Source organism: Homalodisca vitripennis, chromosome 2, assembly GCF_021130785.1.
Source record: "Homalodisca vitripennis isolate AUS2020 chromosome 2, UT_GWSS_2.1, whole genome shotgun sequence".
NCBI lineage: Eukaryota > Metazoa > Arthropoda > Insecta > Hemiptera > Cicadellidae > Homalodisca > Homalodisca vitripennis.
Genome location: NC_060208.1, coordinates 18838860 through 18866152, shown reverse-complemented (window position 1 = coordinate 18866152; position 27293 = coordinate 18838860). Strand labels below are relative to the sequence as shown.

Genomic DNA, 27293 nt, shown 5'->3' with positions numbered 1-27293 from the left:
ACCCGTAAGTTTCAAGACGGGTATTCAAAGCTGCAATAAACTTAGTTACTTTATAGCCAAAATCGTTGTAGAGAAAAATTAAATAAATATCATATTCCTTGCAGTGTCATATTTAAGATGGCGTCCGCTTTAATCCACGTAATTCCGAAATGTTAACCGCATATAAAATTGTAAAATTTTTGTGATGCAAAAGACCTATAATCTGCCTATAATTGTAAATAGCTGCATAAACATTTTCAAATTAATTCTAGGGTGGTGAAATTGATATTATATGAAATGGTGTTTGGTAAACATGCTTGAAAAATTACAACAATCCTAACTGCACGCTGATTCACGTTAAGTTTCGTAAAATTAGAAAAAAAAATAATGTTAAATGACATGTGTTTCCTTAATGACGTAGCACAAAATTAGCAGCAGCAGGGAGAGCTGGCTGCAGACTCAACCAGAGCTTGTACAAAGTACAATGTGACGTACCACAAAATTAGCAGCAGCAGGGAGACCTGGCTGCAGACTCAACCAGAGTTTGTACAAAGTACAATGTGACGTAGCACAGGATTAGCAGCAGCAGGGAGAGCTGGCTGCAGACTCAACCAGAGCTTGTACAAAGTACAATGTGACGTATCACAGGATTAGCCGCAGCAGGGAGAGCTGGCTGCAGACTCAACCAGAGTTTGTACAAAGTACAATGTGACGTAGCACAGGATTAGCAGCATCAGGGAGAGCTGGCTGCAGACTCAACCAGAGTTTGTACAAAGTACAATGTGACGTAGCACGGGATTAGCCGCAGCATGGAGAGCTGGCTGCAGACTCAACCAGAGCTTGTACAAAGGACAATGTGACGTAGCACGGGATTAGCCGTAGCAGGGAGAGCTTTCTGCAGACTCAACCAGAGTTTTTACAAAGTACAATGTGACGTAGCACGGGATTAGCCGCAGCAGGGAGAGCTGGCTGCAGACTCAACCAGAGTTTGTACAAAGTACAATGTGACGTAGCACGGGATTAGCCGCAGCAGGGAGAGCTGGCTGCAGACTCAACCAGAGTTTGTACAAAGTACAATGTGACGTAGCACGGGATTAGCCGCAGCAGGGAGAGCTGGCTGCAGACTCAACCAGAGTTTGTACAAAGTACAATGTGACGTAGCACGGGATTAGCCGCAGCATGGAGACTGGCTGCAGACAAACCACAATATACGTGTGACGTAGCACGTTAGCGGCAGCAGGAGAGCTTTCTCATGTACAAAGTACAATGTGACGTAGCACGGGATTAGCAGCAGGGAGAGCTGGCTGCAGACTTCAACCAGAGTTTGTACAAAGTACAATGTGACGTAGCACGGGATTAGCCGCAGCAGGGAGAGCTGGCTGCAGACTCAACCAGAGTGTACAAAGTACAATGTGACGTAGCACGGGATTAGCCGCAGCAGGAGAGCTGGCTGCAGACTCAACCAGAGTTTGTACAAAGTACAATGTGACGTAGCACGGGATTAGCCGCAGCAGGGAGAGCTGGCTGCAGACTCAACCAGAGTTTGTACAAAGTACAATGTGACGTAGCACGGGATTAGCCGCAGCAGGGAGAGCTGGCTGCAGACTCAACCAGAGTTTGTACAAAGTACAATGTGACGTAGCACGGGATTAGCAGCAGGGAGAGCTGGCTGCAGACTCAACCAGAGTTTGTACAAAGTACAATGTGACGTAGCACGGGATTAGCCGCAGCAGGGAGAGCTGGCTGCAGACTCAACCAGAGTTTGTACAAAGTACAATGTGACGTAGCACGGGATTAGCCGCAGCAGGGAGAGCTGGCTGCAGACTCAACCAGAGCTTGTACAAAGTACAATGTGACGTAGCACAGGATTAGCGGCAGCAGGGAGAGCTGGCTGCAGACTCAACCAGAGTTTGTACAAAGTACAATGTGACGTAGCACGGGATTAGCCGCAGCAGGGAGAGCTGGCTGCAGACTCAACCAGAGTTTGTACAAAGTACAATGTGACGTAGCACGGGATTAGCCGCAGCAGGGAGAGCTGGCTGCAGACTCAACCAGAGCTTGTACAAAGTACAATGTGACGTAGCACGGGATTAGCCGCAGCAGGGAGAGCTGGCTGCAGACTCAACCAGAGTTTGTACAAAGTACAATGTGACGTAGCACGGGATTAGCCGCAGCAGGGAGAGCTGGCTGCAGACTCAACCAGAGCTTGTACAAAGTACAATGTGACGTAGCACGGGATTAGCCGCAGCAGGGAGAGCTGGCTGCAGACTCAACCAGAGTTTGTACAAAGTACAATGTGACGTAGCACGGGATTAGCCGCAGCAGGGAGAGCTGGCTGCAGACTCAACCAGAGTTTGTACAAAGTACAATGTGACGTAGCACGGGATTAGCCGCAGCAGGGAGAGCTGGCTGCAGACTCAACCAGAGTTTGTACAAAGTACAATGTGACGTAGCATTAGCATTAGCGCAGCAGGCAGCTGCTGGCTGCAGACTCAACCAGAGAGTACAATGTGACGTGGCAGCATACCGCGTAGCAATTAGAGCAGGGAGAGCTGGCTGCAGACTCAACCAGAGTTTGTACAAAGTACAATGTGACGTAGCACGGGATTAGCCGCAGCAGGGAGAGCTGGCTGCAGACTCAACCAGAGTTTGTACAAAGTACAATGTGACGTAGCACGGGATTAGCCGCAGCAGGGAGAGCTGGCTGCAGACTCAACCAGAGTTTGTACAAAGTACAATGTGACGTAGCACGGGATTAGCCGCAGCAGGGAGAGCTGGCTGCAGACTCAACCAGAGTTTGTACAAAGTACAATGTGACGTAGCACGGGATTAGCCGCAGCAGGGAGAGCTGGCTGCAGACTCAACCAGAGTTTGTACAAAGTACAATGTGACGTAGCACGGGATTAGCCGCAGCAGGGAGAGCTGGCTGCAGACTCAACCAGAGCTTGTACAAAGTACAATGTGACGTAGCACAGGATTAGCGGCAGCAGGGAGAGCTGGCTGCAGACTCAACCAGAGTTTGTACAAAGTACAATGTGACGTAGCACGGGATTAGCCGCAGCAGGGAGAGCTGGCTGCAGACTCAACCAGAGCTTGTACAAAGTACAATGTGACGTAGCACGGGATTAGCCGCAGCAGGGAGAGCTGGCTGCAGACTCAACCAGAGTTTTGTACAAAGTACAATGTGACGTAGCACAGGATTAGCGGCAGCAGGGAGAGCTGGATGCAGACTCAACCAGAGTTTGTACAAAGTACAATGTGACGTAGCACAGGATTAGCGGCAGCAGGGAGAGCTGGCTGCAGACTCAACCAGAGTTTGTACAAAGTACAATGTGACGTAGCACGGGATTAGCCGCAGCAGGGAGAGCTGGATGCAGACTCAACCAGAGTTTGTACAAAGTACAATGTGACGTAGCACGGGATTAGCCGCAGCAGGGAGAGCTGGCTGCAGACTCAACCAGAGCTTGTACAAAGTACAATGTGACGTAGCACAGGATTAGCGACAGCAGGGAGAGCTGGCTGCAGACTCAACCAGAGCTTGTACAAAGTACAATGTGACGTAGCACGGGATTAGCCGCAGCAGGGAGAGCTGGCTGCAGACTCAACCAGAGCTTGTACAAAGTACAATGTGACGTAGCACAGGGATTAGCGGCAGCAGGGAGAGCTGGCTGCAGACTCAACCAGAGCTTGTACAAAGTACAATGTGACGTAGCACAGGGATTAGCGGCAGCAGGGAGAGCTGGCTGCAGACTCAACCAGAGCTTGTACAAAGTACAATGTGACGTAGCACAGGATTAGCGGCAGCAGGGAGAGCTGGCTGCAGACTCAACCAGAGCTTGTACAAAGTACAATGTTACCCCTAGTATTACACTCTTCGTGCGGTTTATAGACCCCATTACTGCAGCCGCTTTTATTAAGATGTCCAGCGCCCTGTTAATGGGGAACATTAAAACCGTCGTTAAAGCCTTGCGCTCCTCCACTTCCCTGCTTCGCGGAATACCTACAGGTGTAATTTACAGCCTCGACTTCTCCTGTCTTAGCCGCCTTACTCGATCCGGCGGCGTGCGCGAGTCTCTGCAGACTCGATTCAACGTTTCAGCTCCACGCAATCTTTATTGGCTGAGCGTAAGGAGAGCCTTTTCTTTTCATGTAGATTGGGAAATTCGAGCACGAATCTACCGGATTACGACCGATAGGAAAAGTTACGGTTTTATAATTTTGCTTAAAATCTTCCTTCACATAAGGTGGTAACTTCACAAATCGATTTTGGTTATTTAGAATTCCTAGAATATATCTCTTCTACAAAGAATGTGAATTGTTATAATTTACAGATTTGCTGAGACATCCGATCAGGTTTGCACCATTTCAAATCATAATATTTATATCCGTATTTTATAATACCATGAGATTCGTACACTAACAAAATATAACTACATATGTATATGCATACATATATGTGACAAATGATGTTTTTAAGTTTAAATATTTGTATAAGCCAGTAGTGAGTTGACAATACACATTTCCTAGTATAACAATTTTTACCTACGCGATAAATTATGGAAAATGCAGGAGAACTTTGTAATTACTAGAAAATATGACAAACTACGAAACTAAATGAGGATTGGTGTATGATTATATTGGTTGCTATTTGGTTTACATCAATATAATGAAAATCTTTTTCATTATAAAATATATTATATAGAACGGTTGTATATATAATAATAATAATAACTGTTTTTGTACAACATTAATTCGTGTAAGTAATGGTCTAAGTAGAGTTGTGAATGAAATGGGTGGAGTACTAAACTAAATTATGATATTTTTAAAATTTAAAGCAACCATAATTTTGGAGAAATTTACTTATTTTAGTATTGTTGGTAAATAATATTTTACTTTTATCATAAATAAAAACCCGTGTTAAACTTCTGCAAATTTTTTAAAGAAACTAAAAATCCTATTGTTGAAAATAGGCCTGTGTTTAATATTTTAAATTTATAACAAAATATACATTGTGTTATTATTAAACAAATTTTGAATAATAAATGGTAAAATATTTATTTCAACGTGTTCACGTTCTGAAAGGATCTTGTTTCATTTCTGCAAAATCTCAATTTTTCGTGAGTTGTTCAATTTGTTATATTAAGGGTCGTTCTAAAATAGGTAGAAAGGAGATTTCAAATGATGGTGGGATGATGAATAGACGAGTCATCTGTTGAGTTCGAAGCTTGCAGTCAAAAATTAAATATGTACAATACATTGCAATGTACTTAACGTATAATGTGTGTTTGTAACATGTTTTACATTGACATTACTACACTCAAAAGACGTAGTAACGATACAAAACCCGTAGTAAACTCGCGCAAGCCGCTGAAATTAAATCCGGTGTTTTCTTTCTGGTTTACATGCTATTTAGTGGTAAACAATATAATTGCGGTATAATATCGTATATTTGAGGTTTTAATAGTGAAAATTTAGTATTTTATTTGACGGACAATTATTTGTTTAAGTGTACGAACTTGATGAACCAAATGGTCCATTGTTAGCCCACACCATCCTTTGAAGTCTTATATACGAACTGTTATCAATCATTAATGAATTTACTTGTATATTCTGCGAAAATATGGTTTATCTTTGTTGGCAAGATTAAGTAAGGGCCAGGTAAATTTCTTATATTATCTTATCTACTAATACCTCCGGCCACCAGTGTAGGTTGCGGTACCGCTGCCGCACGGATGTCCAAGGTAGAAAAACTTCTCTCAACAGTTTTCGTTACAAATGCACGACTGAGCATATAGAATGTAAACAATTTTGTAGAAATTTTTGAGTGGTTTGAAGTTGGGTATCAAAATGGTCCCCAAATTGTAACTAAGATAGGTCATCAGTTAATTTGACCGATTGGAAGTAGTAAAGACGGAAATGTGAATTGTTGGGTTTTACCAGTTGTCATGCATGTAAATAATTCTGTATTTAGCTAATTATTCAAGTAGTTCCTGGTATTTCTTACAGAGAGCACTGCCGTCGTGTGGCTTCTTATCTGTTTACAAACAAACGTATGTGTGTCGCCACCACAGGAGTCAGATAATCGGCCAGTATTTATATTTATTTAGTCAGAGTCTACAGTCTGTACCCTATTTTACCTTGGTAAAATTTATTAATTCATTTATTAATTTATATAAATTTTGAGTGTAACCCGTTGTAGAATGTAGCATTTTAATTACCACGTTTTCAAGTGTAGTTTCAAAATTAATTAAGTGACGTTTCGAAAATATGAGCAAATATTGAACTAAACAAAACAACTGTCCACGCTGTGTTAACGAACTAAATCAATCTTGTAACGATCTGTAATCAATACAATGATTACTGTGAAAAGTAATATATTACTGATATTCATCTTCGGTTGTCAATCTATCGTTTTCTTAAATTTTCAGTGCGCATCCCTCAATGGGGTATCGCTAACCCCTATTACGAAAACGAATCTGTAGCATCATACTCTTAATTACAGTAATCAACTATTTAAGTACATTAAATCTATAAAAACTATTTATTTTGATTGTAGAACATGTATTTCGCAGTTTGTAGGTTATGTAACGCTTAGCTTCTTGTGTAGAGGATAGCATCTGAGACAGATCTAGAACAATATTACTCCTGACCTATACATGGGATGAATTTTTTTACAGTTTATTATACATATTTATGTAATTTGTAACATGAAAACTTTATTTCGAATCAAATAATTTGCTTGAAAATTATACAATCTATCAAATTAGGAGAACGTAGAATGGCTAAATCATATTTAGAGTTAATAATATGAGTCTTTACGGAGTAACACAAAATAATGGTTACGACTGGTAGTAATTTAGGAATTTCTATATTATTAATATTATTCTAACTTGTATTTATAATATCTAAAAGTTTATTTATTTGTCTAGTAAGTTAGCAAACAATGTTTTAGGACAGATTTGTTTATGTGCTCAATTAATTAATATAATAGTTGATTGAGGATGATTTTTAGGGTGTAGTTTCTATACAAGAAGATGTGTTTTTGATTATTGTACACAAAACAATACAAAATATTATTTTACATTATTGGTTGGAGGATGTTGCTAAACATATTAAATTTTGTTGAAGATATGTGGATTGTTAATAATATTTTACACGCGTGTTTAATGTTGCAGTAAAATTTCTCAATGTAATATAGTTTAATATTTAAAAAGAATATTTTTCGTAAAATATAATAAAATAAGAAATATGAATAAAAATGTGAAGATTTGATGTGTGGTGGGATTATTTAGTACCGGTTTTGTAAGTACAGTGCATCATAAAAAAAGACCAAGAACAGTAAAGGGAATTTTAAAATTATTTTCATCCTAATTAAAACAATTAAATTATTATTTAATTCATTACCAATTTGTTTAGTAATCTTATAACGTGTAAAAAATAAACCTCCCCGGCGGGGAATCGAACCCCGGTCTCCCGCGTGACAGGCGGGGATACTGACCACTATACTACCGAGGACTTGAAGTTAGGCATGAGTTAAAAAGCATATCAAATTACATCAGACACTTACAAAATATGAGAGTATTTTATATCAATGTTGAGCCTAATCATTGCACTAAAGTTTTCAACATTTTCAGATTAAAATTGTGAACTATATATTATTTGTTCTTCCTGGAAAATAGAAAACTGTGGTAATGGAATACATAAGAAAAGAAGGCGTCACTTTAGAAATCCTTGTAATTCTTCCATTTACTGTATTTTCTTATTGGTTTCTTCGTGGCACACCATTATGGAATGTAACATTATTTCTGAAAAGAAACTTATGATTTGAAGGAGCAAATGGATTTTTTGTAATATCAAAAGGGGGACAATCTATATTTTTTGTCTATTGCCGTTTATTTTATTCGTTGTACTTTGTTGGATTTAGATAACAAATATTATTTTCTTGACATTTTTTCAATAACATATTGGTACTCAACATACCCTACGAAGTTTTTATTTTTACTTTTTATTATACTTGTGCTATTTTTACCAATGAAATTAAGATTTGTGCTAGAGAAATTATGACAGTTACGTGGAATTAAAGTACAATTAAAAGTATCATTTTATCACGTATTACAATTTTATTAATCATATTTCGATCATAATAATATCCATAAATACTAAGTTTAAATACTAAGTTAAAATACTAAGTTTTTTTAATTACAGTAATTTCAGTCTAAGTAGGAAACATTCTAATAGAAAAAAATACTAAATCCCGTAGTAACTCTTCAAAGTAACCGAAAGATTAATTTTTAATGTTAAAAATATAAATACCTTCAAAATAATGTTACCTTATCTGGTTTATGCTAAATTTCATAGTTGAAATATCATATGATTATACGTTAAAAATATAGGAAAATAAAAGTAGTGCAGTACACCATACATACTGTACGTCTTTTAAAATATGTTCATGCTTTTATTTATTAAGTAATTGTTGAATTCAGGATTAGCCCGATTTTAAATTGATTTTTCAAATCTTCTATGATTTGTTTTAAAAGAATTACCACTTTGATTACACTTAAAGTGTATCAAGAAACGTATTAATGTACTTTGATCCAAGGATAGCAACGAAGTTTTTCTAAGTTGTTAGTTTCTTGACTGGATATATCAAAAAGATACTATCTATGTATAGTTGAATACTAATTTTAATACCCAGGAGAATCACGAAATTTTTTTAGAGGCATAACTAAGATATCTTTTATTAGTGACGGGAAAATGTCATATGAAAGTAAAGGAAAGAAGCTTCAGTAAATGTGATAAAACAATTTTTTTCAGTTTTATTTACATCGTTCTGCTTAATTTAGTTAGATGTTATATGCAAGACCTACTAATATAATCAAATGAACGTCGTAATATTTGGTGATGTTTGTGTATTAAAACGTATGTTGTGGATCGGGCAGTAATTTTCCATACCTGTAAAATTGGCAACAGTGTTGGTCTGCCTTCGGGCTACTTTAGCATGCATAGTTTTGTTAGTATCAAGTGTAAGTTGTAATTGTTGTAGCTCTTTGGACGTCAAGTTCAAAAGTGTGCATCTCCCAATCTCATCTTAAGATAGCTATATGTTACTTTAAATGATTTTAAGGGTTTAGGGCGAAGAAGTACAGTACCTTGTTTTATTTGTCGCATATTGGACAACTAACGTTTGTCTGATAACTGCATTCATTGACATAAAAGATGAAGGCTCCAAAAACTGAGCCCAGAGGTACACCATAAAAGTAGGTAAGAATTAATTCTGTATTGATTTTCTATTTCTGTTAAATGCTGGAAACCGATGGAGTCAGTCAGAAAATATGATTACAACCAATGAGGAGAATTCCCTTATACCACCTTACACTATAGCTCATCAAAGCGACGAATGCTTCACTGAGTTTGACAATGGAAGGATCATGAGAAATCAGGATTTTCCAGATATTTGTATTAGTTCATAAATAATCTAACACATAAATACGATCTAGGTTAAAATAAACAAATCATAACAAAAGTCAGGAATTACAACCGTCATGTGGTGTTTGAACTCCACTAACTCTAAAACACGCACTAAATAAAAACAAAAAACAACGCCAATTATTAAAACTGGACTACAGTATACGTCTGCATTCGCCGACCAACCATCAAGGTCACCGAAACTGCCATTAATACACATTCGAATGTACAGGTTAGTTGAAGTAAGTGGAGCTGAATTGTGATAGGTTTAACCAACCAACAATCAGTACTAACAACAGGGATTAGATGGTTTATTTATCATAGGCTGCCTAAATTGTTGATAATTACACGCTATTTTCTTTTTTTAAGTTATTTTATCTCTTGACTAATCTAAAATCTTTCTCATAGGCTGGAAACAGTTTTGATAATTTCACGCTATATTCTTTTTTGAACCTATATTATCTCTTGATTAATCTAGAACCATTTTCATAGGCTGCCAGCTTTTTGATAATTTGACGCTATATTCTTTGTTGAAGTTATTTTATATCTTGATTAATCTAGAACCATTTTCATTGGCTGCCAACTTTTTGATAATTTGACACTATATTATTGGTTCAAGTTATTTTATGTCTTGATTAACCAAGATACGAACAAAAACTGTACATTTAAAGCAAGGTTTGGCTAATTGATTGCCTATCGGCTGCTAATTGCATGTTTAGGTGTTAGTTGAGCCTAACACCGTACAAGATGGACTGTGTAACATGGCTGCTAACCAGAATTTGTTCAGTGTACGCGTTACTCCCCGCGAACAGTCTCTACATAGTGGAACCTCAAGAATGAAGACCACTTTGACAGGGTCTTGCCATATCCGAAAGTGATTAGGTAATGTCTTGACACACAATTCTGGAAACAATCCGTTAATTTTTTGTTTCGAAATCTTCAAACGATACTGCAAACTTCTCACCAACATCCAACAATCTTAGAGTTAGTAGCACTTTTTCAACAATCATTATTGCCTTTCTCATTTGTATGTACAAATTGCATTTCGGCCAGCCATTATGCTATATTATATAATCAATCTAAAGACGACGTTCTTACAAACATTTTGTAATGGCCATATATGTCCCGAACCTTAAATCTATAATCTCTTGAGTAAATCCAGTCCGCATTACTCCTCGCCTCTACAATGAACGATGTTTCCTCTAGTACTTTACCGATCCCCATCACTTCCGACGATTTTTCTCCTGCCTCTTCTGGACCCTAAAGTTTATCACGTCATCCGTGTCATCTCAGTCTCAGACCAAAATTCTCAGTCAAGAGAGTAGCCAAAATTCTCCCGGACCACACCACGAATACGATAATTTTGCCAATGGCGCTGTGTAGCGGGTACAACGGTTGTCGTAAGATAACCGGATCAAGCAACGTCGAGCGTGGCTGCTGCTTGATGGGTGACCGCTGAGATTCAGTCCTTGCAAGCAGCCCGCCTGCCCGGCCATTGGTGGTGGTTCGGAAGTCACCTTTAAGCCGTTGGTCCCCAGGTTAAGTGTTAGAGAGGGCTTCTTAGCCCTAACTTCGCCTGGTAAAATAAGACATCTTTACTTTTTTTATATACTTTTTCAAATTGCAGGGCTTTTCACCAACCATATTCTATATTATATTATAGGGTGTCCCGTAACTCTCTGAACAAAGGTAGTTTACCATCTGCCTATATGTATGTTTTTTTATAAGACATTAATATCTTTAAGACTAATAAGTTGAATTATAACAAATTTGGCTTATATTTGTATTATTCCACGGCCATTTAGTGATAAATATCATTAAATTATCATTAGTATTTTCAAAATGACGGCTATTAAAACGTTTATATTTTTAATATCTTTAAAACCAGCAGTTTATCTCAAGAATTGCAGTTTTTAGAGGGTTTGTTTATAAATATAATTACAACAAAATTATTAAAATCTAATAATAAATAACTGATTTAATGTGATAAGACATGGCCCTCATTGAAAATTGCCGGTTATTCAGTTTTTGTATTGTTGGCTGTTCGCTGACAACCTCAGTTACGGAACACCCTGTATATTAAATTAAAGACGACACTATTACAGCAATTTTGTAACGACCAGATATGTCCCGAAATCTCTTGAGTAAATTCAGTCCGTACCATTTCTCTCTTCTAAAATGAATGAATGCTGTTTCCTCTAGAATGTACTACCGATTCCCATCACCTCCACGATTTTCCCCTCTAGATCTTCTGGAAGCTTAAAGTGCTGGACACCCCCGCATGACATGTGTCATCTCAAACTCAGTCACGCAGGCCAAAATTCTCAGTCAAAGAGAGTAGCCAAAATTCTCCCGAACATCACCGCGAAGACGATAACTGTTCTCATTGTTACATAAAATTGCAGGGATTTTCGACAAATCATATTCTATGTAAAATCTAAAGACGGCCCTCTAACAACAATTTTGTAACGACCAGATATGCTCCAAACCTGAAATCTCATGAATAAACATCCACTCCGTATTATTCCTAGAATATACTACCGATTCCCATCACCTAGGGCGATTTTCCTCCTGTCTCTTCGGGACGCTAAAGTCTCTCACCTCCTCCGTGTGTCAGTCCCGCCAGGACGATACCCGGCGGATACTCGCAGAACGGTCGCTCGTGTCGCCGCTGTCACCCTCTGGCGGCCTGGCGGTGCAGCTCGGTGTGGACCCTACCCGCCGTACCCGGCCGGGACAATGTACCCACCGTCGACCCGCCATCAGTCAATCAATCAGTCATGTCCGTTCCCGTAATAACGACAAGCCGAGAGCGGGACTGACCGAATGCAAATCCGAGATGCGGCCACCTTTTGTGATTCCTGGCTTCTCCTTTCGCGGCGAATGCCATTAGAATAACAATCCGCCGGTGATCCGCTTTTTACCCGCCAATATTTGAATTCATACAATGCGAAATAAATCTCGCCGCCGATGCTAATTCGGGACTGTTAATTACACCTGGTCTAGAACCCGTCGAACGACGCGTAGACCAGGTCCGGGGATACACGGGTAGTCTTCGTTGTTTATTGCTTTTTTATACGCTCCCGGTTCTCCTGAATCGGCAATTCGGTAGACCCACACGTCCGCCTGTTAGTGCGTTAACGAATTACTGCAGATCTAGACACCGTCACGGATCAGGGTTACATGATACAGAGATAAGCTACGTTGTTTCCTCTGTTATTGGTTCTTATTAATCGCTGAGTTTGATCGAGTTATAGCAATCTGTTACGTTTGTTAACTAATTACTGCAGATCTAGACTCCGTCACCGATCAGGATCACATGATACAGAGATAGGCTACGTTGTGTTTCCACTGTGTTTGGTTCTTATCAGTTGCTGAGTTTTATCTAGTTATCGCTATTTGTTAGTCTGTTTACGAATTACTGCAGATCTAGACACCGTCACGGATCAGGGTTACATGATACAGAGATAAGCTACGTTGTTTCCACTGTTATTGGGTCTTAGCAATCGCTGAGTTTTATCGAGTTATCGCTATCTGTTAGTTTGTTAACAAATTACTGCAGATCTAGACACCGTCACGGATCAGGGTTACATGATACAGAGATAAGCTACGTTGTTTCCACTGTTATTGGTTCTTTATCAGTCGCTGAGTTTTATCGGGTTATCGCTATCTGTTAGTTTGTTAACAAATTACTGCAGATCTAGACACCGTCACGGATCAGGGTCACATGATACAGAGATAAGCTACGTTGTTTCCACTGTTATTGGTTCTTTATCAGTCGCTGAGTTTTATCGAGTTATCGCTATCTGTTAGTTTGTTAACGAATTACTGCAGATCTAGACACCGTTACGGATCAGGGTTACATGATACTGAGTTATGAAGTTATCACATGTGTTTATCGTGTTACATGTGATAAGTTTGTTGAGTTATGGCAATCTGTTAGTTGGATGAATAATTTGTTTATGTAGGATCCTTCGAATGTTATATGGACCGAGGTGGCCTAATACGGATGTAGTCTTTGTTATTTATAGAGTTTGTTTACATTACAGGATGTTTTGAATCGTTCAGTAAATTTGAACTAAACATCTGCCAGTTATTCCTCGCAGTTCTAGACACCGTCATAGATCAGGGTGATATAATACAGAGATAGGCTTCGTTTTTGTTCAAATTGACAACAGTTTTGGTCAATCGTTGAGTTTCATCTAGTTGTGTTACAAACCGTTAGTGGGTAGACGAATAATTACGGTTTATCTAGAACTCCTCGATCATGATACTAAGGTAGCATAATACAGATTTAGTATTATACAGTGTGTTAATAAAGTTCCGCACGGGCTTGACAATTCCCGAACAACAAAACTTGGTAAGTTATTACCTCACGTATAAATATACTTTTTGAAGTAAATGCCATTTTTTGTCATGTCAGGTGGATGGCCCGCAAGGAGCCAATAGGAAATCTTATATGAGAGCATAGGTCGAGTAGTATATCAAATTAAAGGTCTTTATTAGTATAGTACGATGCCGTAAATCCGACATCAAAAGGTTCACTCTTTAAAACGTTACGTTGGTTTAAAGTTCGAAACATTAACAATGTAGGCCCTGTTCTATATGGTTTAATATTTTTGTCTTGGATCAAGTTCTGAAATTTAAACTTAGTTTTTAAGGTAGCTATTAACTCTTCACATTCAATGGGGGATGATCTACAAGGAGTTACTAAACTCGATGTAACTTTTTGTATATTTCCAATCGTGCACTCAATATTTTGCTATTTTTTAAGTAAAAACTGTTAATTTATAAATAGTTTTAAAAAGCAAATAACACTCTTAGGTAATGACCGAACCGGATTTCAGGCAGTCAGTCAAACGGCCATTTCTTTAAAATACTTATGGACTGATACCGTGAAAATCTATTCATTCACTTCATTTGTTTGTTTTTATGTCCTTCATAACTGCATAATCAGTATGGCTGTCAGTATTTTGCATTAATGGCCTTATGATTTATAGTATAATTTTCTGTTTTGTGTTCTAATTATAAAATCGGGATAGGAGTTAACGTATGTGATTGGTTATAAATAAATTTACATTAATTTCACCTATTCCAACAGTACTAGCACTCTGTTTACAAAATTCCTTTGACTTCTCTACTGGCATTCATAGATGTGATAGGACCTTATCGTGTGGAATGTTCGTCTCTGGTGTTCTTACCTCGCCTGCGTTGATTTGAAAGACCCGGAAATCCCTTTTTTATTGTTTTAAGCGTTTTATTCACACAGACCCTCTACAGGTTCTAAGACTGCTACACGATTTGTGTTGTGATCTTCTGTCTTGATGCTATACTAACAATCCACTTATACCTTGAATGGTCAGATTGTTAGATATAAGAATATATGTTCTAATATATGTTTCCTGTATAACAGCGCTTCGTTTACAATAAAATTTAGTATCTTTAGTTTCTGTTCTTCATAATTTTAGTGTTTCCGATAGTCTGAAAAAGTGCGCATAGCCTACAGCTTTTCTAGTATGAGCTGCAATGTGCTGGAAAATTGAGGCGAAACAAATTTATTGCAAGGAAATTACAAAAATAGGAGGCCTGTGTTCGTGAAACCGCGCATAATTCCGTGATCTTTCACTTGCCGAATTAAAATATTGGATTCTGAACATTTCGGCTTGACAAGAATGGAGAATGCGCCTAAAAACGCGGCGTAATTCATAACCTAACCTGCGGAGCGCGGATAGACGGAAGATGTACGACAGGCGACGAAAAAGCCCGAAGAATGCCGAAAGGTGTCTCATGGAAACTGCCGAACAAAAAGCGCCCTGTGTACGGAATGAGAAACAATGCGTCGTCCTGCTCCTGAATATGGAAACGGAGTTCTGTCCGCTTCTTGCGTCATCGCGGAATTAATATCCGTCCGAGGGGAAAAACTAATTTATTTGTTGGCTTCGAATCATCAGTCCGATCTGACAGTTCGGATCAAGTAACTTTGAAGCCCAAATGTTAAAATAATATGAAACCGTCCTCTTAATGGTCAAAAAAGATCAGTAACATCAAGTTCATCGTTGTTAGGTTGTCCCATTAGTTTTGTGACTGCACAGTTAACTTAGTTTAAATTGCACTCCTGGGAGCTGCTGTTTTATTCATTTAGGCTTTCCAGACAGTAACTGCTTTGATTGGTTTCACTTTAGCACCTAAAATACTCCTAAATCTGAGAGGTTTTAATTTTATTGTGTCTTAAATTTCAAGGACGCTTTGCAACTACATATACGATGTATTTGGGCTATGTGTTTAGAGGAGTACCACAATGTACCACCCTCGTTCCTCTGCTGTTTATCCACCGAAACTCTGTGGTTAACAAACAGGTGCCGGTGAGGTAAATGCAAAGGAAAAACTAATTTATTTGTTGGCTTCAAGTCATTAGTCCGATCTGACAGTTCGGATCAAGCAACTTTAAAGCCCAAATGTTAAAATATTTTGAAACCGTCTTCTTAAAGGCCAACAAAGATTAGTAACATCGTGGTTGTTGTTAATTGGAGGAGTACCACAATGTACTTCCCTCGATCCTCTACTATTTATCCACCGAAACTCTGTGGTTAACAAACAGGTACCGGTGAGGTAAATGCAAAGGAAAAACTAATTTATTTGTTGGCTTCAAATCATCATTTCGATCTCACAGTTCGGATCAAGTAACTTTGAAGCCCAAATGTTAAAATGTTATGAAACCGTCTTCTTAAAGGCCAAAACAGATTAGTAACATCATGGTTGTTGTTCATTGGAAGAGTACCACATTGTACTTCCCTCGTTCCTCTACTATTTATCAACCGAAACTCTGCGGTTAATAAACAGGTGCCGGTGAGGTAAATGCAAAATTCATTACACTCTGTTTACAAAGCGGCCAAGGATTTACAGGGGGTGGCGAGAGCGGGCGGCAGCGGAGACCCTTCCTCACCCCCGCCGCAACTCGCTACATAATAAAACTTTATTGCTGTTTGTAATTTTCTTGGTCTGGCTGTGTTTCCATATTCGCTAAGTTTTACCTCCCTCTCCCCCCCTCCCGTACTCCAACCACCCCCTGACGGCTCGCCTTCCTCATCTCGTCCACTTTACATAAAACATGAACGGAGCCGTATATTATATAAAGCCGAAATGAAGCGCTGAAATATACTCCCCCTCCCCCTCCCTCTAACCGTCTTTCCGCGGCCCCTACAAAGCACCCCACCTTTATTAGACTTTCCCTGGCTCTTTGCTTTCGTTTTTAATTGGGCTGAAATATTCAAGCCTCCGCCTTTCTGCATCGGCCGGTATTAGCGTTTCCACGTCGGCCTGCCTCTTTGAACGTCGACTCCTCGGCCTCTTTCTTGATGGCCCTTAATAAGCTTAAGCGATAGATAAGTGAAATAGCCCCAACGTCTAGACATCAAAGCTGGGCACTGTTTAGGTTTTAAGTACAGTGTTGGTAGAATATTGGCTGGCAAAAAGATATTTATGCTAGAAAATTAAGTATAGTGGCTAATGGCTTAGTGTAGCGGGTACAATTATTATCGACAGATAACCGGATCAAGCAACGTCGAGCGTGGCTGCTGCTTGCATGGGTGACGGCTGAACGAGCCTGTCCTTGCAAGCAGCCCGCCTGCCCGGCCGTTGGTGGTTGTTCGGAAGTCACCTTTAAGCCGTTGGTCCTCAGGTTGTGTTAGAGCTTCTTAGTCCTAACTTCGCCTGGTAAAATAAGACATCTTTACTTTACTGAATATTTGTACGTTTTCTCTAAGGAGTGTGTACAAAATATGAAGATCTTTGGGAAATAAATTATTTTAATCTACCCAGCAACGTCAACATTTGTAATTAATTCCGAAATCTTGACGTTACATGTATAAATGTTTGGTTATCCTGGTTTAGAGATCCATTCTGGACTATCTATGTAATGTGCTTGATATAAGTATACAGTCTCCGGTCAACAAGAACGTCTAGTCGTTGCGTTGTCCTAGTCAAATATTGTCAAAGGCTGAGTTAGTCACACTTTTGGGTGCAATATATTGCACATCCGAGGCTTACGACCTTTTGAACCAGAATGTCTGGGTTATGTGTCTAAGATCTTTTTGGTCCTTTAACAACTTGTGTTTATCCTATCCGGATGACATTCATGTGGTCCCGGTATTGAATTGGATTTGTGCAAGATATATAAATGTTCTGGAATTGTGGGGATCACTGGAATATATTATCCCACAATAAATACGTGCCAACTAAGGGTGGACGATAGGGGCTTCGCCCCATTGCGACCGACCGTAGGTCCGTTTTTAGTTCATCAGTTGACAATATCAGTCCATCCCCCCACATAGTTAGGATGATTTACATCCGGTAGAGGCTTATATGGGCTTGGGGATGTCCTTGATCCCATTTCAGCGTTGGTAGGTGCTTTGGGTAACTGAAGTGTCATTGAGTTGCTGGTTGTTTCTTAAACTGCAAAGGTGTTGGTTTGGGCGTGATTCTGATCCTTGCCACTGCTCACAGACTGACAAGGCCTCAAGGATGATGGAGAGATGAGATCTCCAAGAGTTCGGGGACAAGCGCCTCGATTGGAAATGGTATGGATTGGTGGATATCAAAATCTTCGTCTCACATATTCATTGTTTGACCACTAAAAGTTAGTGAAGCAGACGGAATCGAAGGAACTGAAAGCTTGGCCATTCTCTTCCAAAGGAATTAGGCAACCAACTCTGGGTAATTCTCGAGAGAATCAATATGGCTGATGTTGAAGGAGAGACTACAGCTAGGAGGTTACGTTTTCATAAATTAGGAACTGCAGTTTTTAGTTTTGTAATAACATCAGAATCTCGATTAGAATATGCGTTTTTGGTCGCTGTCGCGTGGATTTTTAAACCCATTTTTTACTTTCCGGTGTTTTTGACCTCTACCAATATAGGGGAATCACAAACATAAAGCATTTCACGCTACGTTGAAAGGTACTTTCCGGATTCATGTTAATTCAATTTCCTTTATTTTATTGAATTGCCAACAACTCAATAAAGATTTGGTTAGGTGAGTAAATTCAGGAAACACAATCAAAATTGAAGAAAAATGGCTAGGATGGATCCTTGAACCCTTTATCTTTATCAAGATTTTTATCTTTATTAAGAGTTCTCTGTTTCTTTATCAAGAGTTATTTTTATCTTTATTAAGAGATATCTTAATTTTGATCAAGAGTTATCGTTATCCTTATCAAGAGTTAGATTTATCAAGAGTTATCTTTATCTTTATCTATGGCGTTCACTACATCACGCTTTTTGTCTTATTCACTATGTATGTAACTGCCTATGAAAATTCTATACGACAGCCCCCTGCTCATCCCATACAGGTAGATCCTGTGTGAAATTAACATAAAATAGAAATTAACCTGCACTTATAGACATTGAGAGATTTCTTGCTCTTGGATTCATTAAGAAATCTCTGAAAATTATTGATTGTACTAAATTTTGCACTATGAAAAGACGATGTTACCTGTTTCCATTTCGAAGACAGAGGCCTGAATAGCCATTTATCTGGAAATGCATCTATTATGGATTTTATAACCAGTAAAGCGCGGGCACTTCAATCGCCAACTGTTAATGGCGGATAGGTTGTCGCTTCTTTTGAAGACTATTGAATTTACGGTGGTTCTTAACAATAAACCACCGGCCCAACAGCAGCGTCTCATCATCACCCCAGACATCACTGCGGACTTCGTGGTCGAAAGTCATGATGACTAATCACAGTGACGACATTTTCCATATGCGATGTGAGTTCCCGCAGCTCGAGTCTATTTGAAATAAATAAGGAACACAGCCAAATTAGGATGTATTCCAATTACAGTTTTCATAGTCAATGATAGAGTTACTTTGTTTCCAACAGCTTTGAAATCAATAATAATTGAAGAAATATTGTTAGCTAGATTATGATGTATCACAATGCCAACCATTTCTATACCAAATTTTATAGCTGGCTAAACTTCAACAGGTTTAAAATTAATAAGCAATAATGGGTTCTCCTAAGCCAAATTCTATGTGCGTAAGAATTGTAACCGAACGTTAACGATTTTCCATTTCCATAGTCAGTATTCCAACAGTTTTGATAATAAGAAATTGAGATATTATTCTCCTTAGCAAAATTCTTTATATTATAATCCCAATAATTTCTATAGCCAATTTTTGAGTAGTCTAAACTTCAGAATCGATTTCTTCACTAAACTCAAATTTTGTTTTAATTTCAAACACTTTCTGTAGGCCTTTTTCCCCCGCAAAAGACTACACATCGTTGTGTGAGAGATGGTTCCTCAATAACATGAACTGTTCGTGGTTAGAGGTAAATAAAACAATAAAAAACTAGACCATTATATAATAAACATAGTACAATATAATAGTAATTGGAACATATGGACTTGAAAATATGTGTAAGTTGCTCCATGCAAATATTTAAAACATAAAAATGTTTTCTTACCAACTTAAATACTACAAGATGACCTGAATTGATACTCATTCGCCCCGTGCAGTGCCATTATAACCATGGTTGTGTCATCAGCAAATAACCAATCTATGAATGTACAATCTATCAACAACAACAATCTATCTATATAGACAAGAAACAGTACGGGGTCAAGGGTAGTGCCTTGAATGACACTAAAGTCGTTGTTGGTTAGACCATAAAGACTGCAATAGATTTTGAAATCGATAAGAAATGCTGATTTTCCCCATTAGCCAAATGTTTATATCACAATTCCAACCATTTCCAAATTGATCTATACCCAAATTTACTGTTGCGTAAACTTTAATCAGTAAGAATTGAAGATTTTTCTCTTAGCCAAATTCTGATACATCACAACGCCTAAAACCAATTTTTGAGTGTCCACATTCCAGTAGGTTGAAATCAATGAGAACTAAACATTTTCTTTGATCTAATTCAAATATATATCACTATGGTACTATTGCGCTAGCGCATGTATTATATGTCACAATTCCAACTTTTATACAAGTGAATTAAGAGTTGCCCTTAACAATAAATTATTCCTTTAATGTCATGATACTGAAAAGTAACTATCTTATTGGCTTTAGTTGTTCAGTAACCTATAGTCATTATACTAAACCAATATAACGGTGTATCGAAGGGCCACAGTTATAACGTAACAAAGGGCTTATCAACCAAATCAACCAATTCAACATCACATGTGGTACTATGTCACATAGTAAAATGTCATGTGATTGTACTCAATTTCATTTACAAATTTATGAATCATAGTAACCCATAGGACCAGTGTAAAAAATGATATAATTTTATTTTTAACTCTAATTTTTACCTATTGTCTTCAAATTAATAAAGTTCTTCATTGGAACAAAGGGAATCTAAAAATGGTGTATGAGTCTGTAGGGCCTTTTTATCACGTGTTTTACTGCTTATAATATATATATATATATATATATTTATTTATTTTTTTCTTACAGTACTCGTAGGCTAATTCTTAAACGTTTTAAGTTACGATTTTGTAGTTGGTTGTGGCTTTTATTTTTATGAAAACCAATGGTTTACGTAAAAAACTACATAACATAAAACAACAAACATACCAAATAATTGAAACAATAAAGACGAGATATTTAATTTTTTGTACAGTCGGACCAACAAATAATTGAGAAACACTCCTCATGTTAGATACCTTTAAGAAGAATTTACATTCGATTTGTGCAATTTCAACGTTAACAATAAATTAATAACAGATGTTCGTTTTTCTGAATTTCATTCCATGTTTAAACTTTTTACATTATGTACGATTTTATTAAATTTAATATCACTATTTGAATAGGTGCCATTTTAAATTGGAGAACTTTTTATTCCATGTTCATTTATTCGTCCTCTGATACGAGAAAAGACGATACTACTGTTTTCATCCCGTAACGTAATTAATTTTATTATAAACATAAGTAAATAAATATTTGAAGAACACAGCACATACAGAAATTCATACAAGCACAAGAAACCAAACATTGACGGCCCGGCGTTTTTGTGCTTAACGAACCGTAGTAACTCCCCACATTCCAGCAGAGTCCGCTACTCCGCTAATCCAGAATCCGAGACCAAAATTTGAATTCTATAAGTAACCGGCTCGGTTTTTTGGAAATCGAAAGAGGAATTCCCCCCCCCCCCAAAAAAAAAGAAATTTCAACGTGAGCTAGTTTTTATGGCAATCGAAATTTAGAGTATCGAGAGGGTTAAATTTAATAACGGTAAAGTTTTTCGGATCATATATTTTTTATTAACGCACAACCAACCTTGAAACATAATATATTTATAACTATCACTTGAAGATGTCAGTCAGCCAGCGAGATAGAGATTATAATTATTTATCTTATGTTTGCGTGTATGGTGTACGAATTTTGGGTGTAATAGAGTTAAAGAAAATAAAACATGATCCGAAAAAACCTATATGTTTCAATGGCGCAGTGTAGCGGGTACAACGGTTATCGCAAGATAACCAGATCAAGCAACGTCGAGCGTGGCTGCTGCTTGGATGGATGACCGCTGAGCGATCCTGTCCTTGCAAGCAGCCCGCCTGCCCGGCCATTGGTGATGGTTCGAAAGTCACCTTTAAGCCGTTGGTCTGCAGGTGAAGTGTTAGAGGACTTTGTAGTCCTAACTTCGTCTGGTAAAATAAGATATCTTTACTTCGTTTTGACCTCCTCCTCCGCCAAAATTAACGTGGCTAACAATTGATTTATTTCTCAGGAGACATTTCACTGTCAGTTGTGTACCTGAATAAAATAAATTGGCTTTCGGCATTTGGTATATCCAGCTGAAAAATGGTTCATGTGCCATTTTGATCTGAATTTATTCTACCATTTATATGTAGTCTCACTCTGACAATAAACCAGACGGAGCAGCGACTTCAAGGGCGTTCAAAGGAATATAATTAGGAAATTGTTCGTTTTTGTATAACGACAACTACGAATCTATAAACTAATGACGTTTATTTTTTAAGTTAAAAACGTTTTTGGGATAAAGGGTAAGTAATCGAAATCTTATATTCAGGTCGTGTAAAAATGCAAAGCTGTTAAGTTGCTGAACCAACTTTTAATCACTCCCTTTATAAAAAAGGTATAATTAAAACTTTTGCATTTTAATAAGTTTTAAAATTATATGCCATTGATCATGGTGAAAGTATTCAGAGACCTTCTTTTAGCGATTTGAATATTAAAAAATGTAGTATGCTAAAAACACTTAAAAAGTCAAAACAATAATAACTGTACTTGATTTTAGGGGGTTTAATAAAATCTAATGAAACAAGCAACTGAAGATTAGGAAATGTGAAGCAGTTTTAATCGTTCGTGGGATCTTACTCTCAGAGCAATGTTCACATTGTTTATCAGTAGCTCTCTTTCTTATCTTATCTTATCACTTTTCCCAGTATCTTTCATGCATTTCTTATCTAGTCCTTAAACCATTAAATGAAATATTAATTTTACTTTGCATTAAATATTTGAACACCTCCTTGCAGAAAGTTTACTCTACCACAGTGAACTGAGAAGATGAATGTTAAACAAGCTGTTTCAAATTAGAAATTTAATTTAATGAATGATCTAAAAATGATATCACTTGCTCCCGTAAGTCTACTGGTCGCTTAGTTTATATCGTATTCGTGTAAAAATACTTGATTATCAAAACGTTCAAGTTATTTATTTAAAAGCTAAATTTGGAGTTAGTCTATTATATTCAGCATTGTGAAGTTACTACTATATATGTACTTACATTATTTTGCTATTTTACACCTTTTTATTTCAAAGTAAATAAGTCGTTGATTATGAATGTTAACTAATGTTCATGCGCTAGTTACAATTAAATAACGGTATTATAAACATTGCAATAATATAATATGACTAATAATGTAATATAATTTTTGTCTTTACAATGTGTTGTATCCATATATATACATCTGCAGATAAAATTGACAGAGTTGTATGACATTCAAGATGGTTATATGTTTATAGAAATTGTTTTTGTGAAGACTTGATGATTGAGTTAAACAGTTGAAGAAAAGATTTGGGGTGTTTCCTACTTATTTAAAAGGTCTAACTTATTATTTCCTACCACAACATGCAGATAATATAACAATATACATACTCCGATAAAGTGCATGATTAGCTATTCTAAGAGTTAATCAGAAAGATTTGTTCTCAGAGTAAATATGAAGCGTGAAGATGGTATTGTTAGTCCCGCAGTTTAATTCAAGAAGGTGTTTTTCCTAACCAGGGCATTTTGACTACTTTGTTGACTGAGCGTTAGCGAAGCCTATATCTCGAGGAGTCGGAAATTTTTCATTTCTGTCTGTCTTTCTGTGAGATTTGGATGAGCGGTAGGGAATATTTTTATACTGGTTATTTCAGCGGCAACGAGAAAATAGGAGAATAAATAAATTTGCAAATAAACTGAGTATAATCGTCTGAGATTTTAACATGTAACATTTTTGTTCATAGAGCACTTCATTTCTACATAAGCAACATTGAGTTTGATAACGGTCAACACGGAATTTGGCTGAGCGTTAGCGAACATTTTTACATTGGTAACCATTTGTAAATATTTTAAAATTGGTCTTATTATGGCGATGAGAACATCGCAGAATTAATACATTTGTAAACAGACTGAGTACAATAAAATGATAATTTAACACATAACAACACATAACAAATGTAGCTTAATGAAATTAGCTTTAGGCTTGAACTTTGGCATGCACATAAGCGCGACGCCTGTTACGCCATAAGTGGTGTATCGCACTCACACCTTGTTTGTAACTCATTACAGCTATTCATTGTGATAGTTAATCAGTCAAGTCTCTCTGATTGTATCTTCGCTATGGGTGGATCGGTTCTGATGTACAATCAAATTGTAAATAAGCTCAGCTGTAAATAAGAAATTAGACAATATTCAAAACAGCGTTTGAAAATCAAAGAGGATGGAATGTAAAGATGGATGTAAAGAAATGTTATTAACTCGAACTTTTACATTTCTTGTGTACTTTTAATTCATTTTTGTAGTGTGTTCATATGTTTTATTCATATGTTCATATGTTCATTCGTGCTTTATTTGTGAATCATATACTATTGATACACTATATTGTAAACGGCGTCAGATTAAAAATGTTCATATTTTAATCATTTATGAAATGTCTTAAACGAAATCACGAATGTTTGGAATAGTTATTTCATATAATTGAGTGTGATTAGAGATTATAAAATGTTTTTTGGAGTAATAATTTCTCGGACTCGACCCCGTCAAAATATTTAAAATATCCGGATTTTGAAATGGACAAAAAAGAGGTAACGGCAAAGAGCTAATGAAAAAATATGTGAAATTGAGAATAAATCACGTTTTTGTTTACGGAAGTGGAGCTAATAAATAAAACCCATTACTGCATCACATTTTGTTATGTTTAACTTAAATACAAAATACAGTAGTCATATTTTTTGTAAAGTACATGTAGGCTATATAAAGCCAAAATACTGTATCTAATATAAAACTGAGATTAATAAATAACTTAATTACGAAATATTTGATGTTACAAAAATCTGTCATGGATTTCTGAACCACTGTATTTATTTTTTGTCGCCAAGTTCTTTATTTGGTTAAGATCAACGATCACTTCATTTCCATTATAATCGTCCTTATCCGATTGTTCTGTTTCTTCGTCCGCTTAAAAAATGACCACTAACTAATTAAGTAAATACTGTACGCCTCTGGGAGTTTTTGTTGTTTTCGACTGGTACGACATGGCTTTTTTCTCCAGAATTAAATCCGGATTTTTCTGACAAAAACGTGTTTGAAATACGTATAAATTGAAAAATTCCAACATTCTTTTTTTTTTTTTTTTTTTTTTTTTTTTTTTTATAAGCCTTGCCGTGTTAAGTTTTATATCCGTTAAATGCACGCCAAATTCAGTACACAACAGTATTACAATGCAGCGCTAGCATTAATACCGCGCCCGCCACCTAGCGAGTAAGGTAGGAACTTCACTGCTTGTGCGAACGGCTGACCGCTCCATCTAGCGGTCAGTTAAGGAAACACTGTTATTGGTACATGGTCTCCGTCGGGGTACAATACTAGACTGTGAACTATTTCTCGTATTTTTCTCTTCTTCACACCCGTGTTGTTTTATATTTTTAATCTACTATGTGTTTGTTGTCTGATTCCTGTTCTTGTAACTAATTTATTTAGTAATTTTTCCCCCTACTCATTTTTGATATAAAATAAAAACAAAAAGTATGTAAAGTAAAGTAAAAAAAAGGTAAAGTATGTTAAATTAAAAAATATTAATGCAGCTTTGTTTGTAAAACCGCTAAACTCAATGTTAATCGTTCTGTTGCTAATTATGTTTGTTGATGTCAGTAAGTAAGGAACGCTCTAATTAAAATTCATTGCCAAAAACAACAAACTTTGCTCTTTTAAGAAATTAAATGAACATTTCTGCGGTTAACGAAAGCATCCAAAATAATTTAGGATTATTTTATTATTAGCATGTAAGGTCTATTCTCTTTGATCTTTTTTCTATTTTGTTCTGATCCGATATAGTGAAATTTTAAACTTTAAAACTTGGCGTTAAGTTAAAAAATTAGACCTTCCTCCAAATCATAATTGTTGTGAATTTTTTTTCAACGTTTCTGTACATTAACTTTTGTGCCATCATTGTGATCTTGTACACTACGAATCTGACAGAAAACTTTAAATGAGAACATTTCCCTGCGGGCAGACATGATATGACTTCAACCCCTCCAATAATTTCTTTGGGAAGGTCCAAAAAAGTATTTTAAAAATTCCGTCTTCAAAAATCAATTGTAAAGACATTAAGCTGAATGGCTGAATTGCCGTAACATTTTTTCCATGTGAAGTTGTAGATCTTATCCAACGGTTTCAGTACTTGTATGAATTGTTTATTCATTATTGTGCATAAAATAGACGAACGTTTGTGATAAAGATGCCAAATGTTTCCCCATTTCCCTGTGGTGTTTGAATTAAAGAACATTAATTACTTCAAAACGAATTTTGCAAAAATAGAACTAAACAAAGAAGTAGGAGAAAGGAAGTTTGGTCCACCTCGGCAAGCAGTCGGAACTTTTGGAAGCTGTTTCGCAAATGTGTCCTTCCGCGAATTTTCGAAATTAAGCGAGGTGACTTATATATTCTTCTTCCATAACTGGTGTTGTGTGTAAAGTTGAGGCCCACAACAGAAGCCTCCTCTCAGCAACAAACACGTTGACTGTATAATAGGGTAATATTTACCTGTCGAATGAACGACGGACTTGTTATGCGTTGCACTAATATCTCGCTCGATCAAGCCCGGCTCGAATGTAAACAACAGTACATAATAAAGCCGTGATTTACATACCCATCTCTCACCCCGCGTAGCCTATTAGGGCGTGCACCGTAACACTTACGTAAGGATGGCGTAGTGACGATGGTCAGGCTCATGTACACGTGCATCATCGCGTCCGCAATCTTGCTGATGACTGCTGTTGGCATAGGAAGGACTGTAGGTAATTATTCGTTGGGTTTTCGTTGATGCCTTGTTGATATTTTTACATCCTTCCTCTACTACCCTACTAATCTAATCGTTCACTATAACTTTTTTCTTGACGGTGTACTTAGATGATAAATTCATTACATCCTTACTCTACCAGCCCATGGGTTTGACTTAATATTCGACATAATACTCATCGGAACTGGTCAAGAACGATGCCTCACGGTCGAAACTGTTCAAATTCACTTTCCGTCTATCAAACCGTTGACACCTCCATTCATATTTCCTTTTAATGTTCCTTTTTATTAAAACTCTTAAGCACGTCGTCTCG

The 27293-nt window shown here is 37.2% G+C and overlaps 1 protein-coding gene and 1 non-coding gene across 4 annotated transcripts in view; one reads left to right on the top strand and one right to left on the bottom strand.

Annotated features, from left to right (window-relative positions):
* The window catches only part of LOC124353626 (protein-L-histidine N-pros-methyltransferase), a 257555-nt gene that overhangs the window by 166128 nt on the left and 64134 nt on the right, over nt 1-27293 (top strand). The gene's annotated exons all lie outside the window — the stretch shown is intronic.
* Trnad-guc lies at nt 7423-7494 on the bottom strand. The gene has a single exon. It is a non-coding gene; the product is annotated as a tRNA-Asp (tRNA).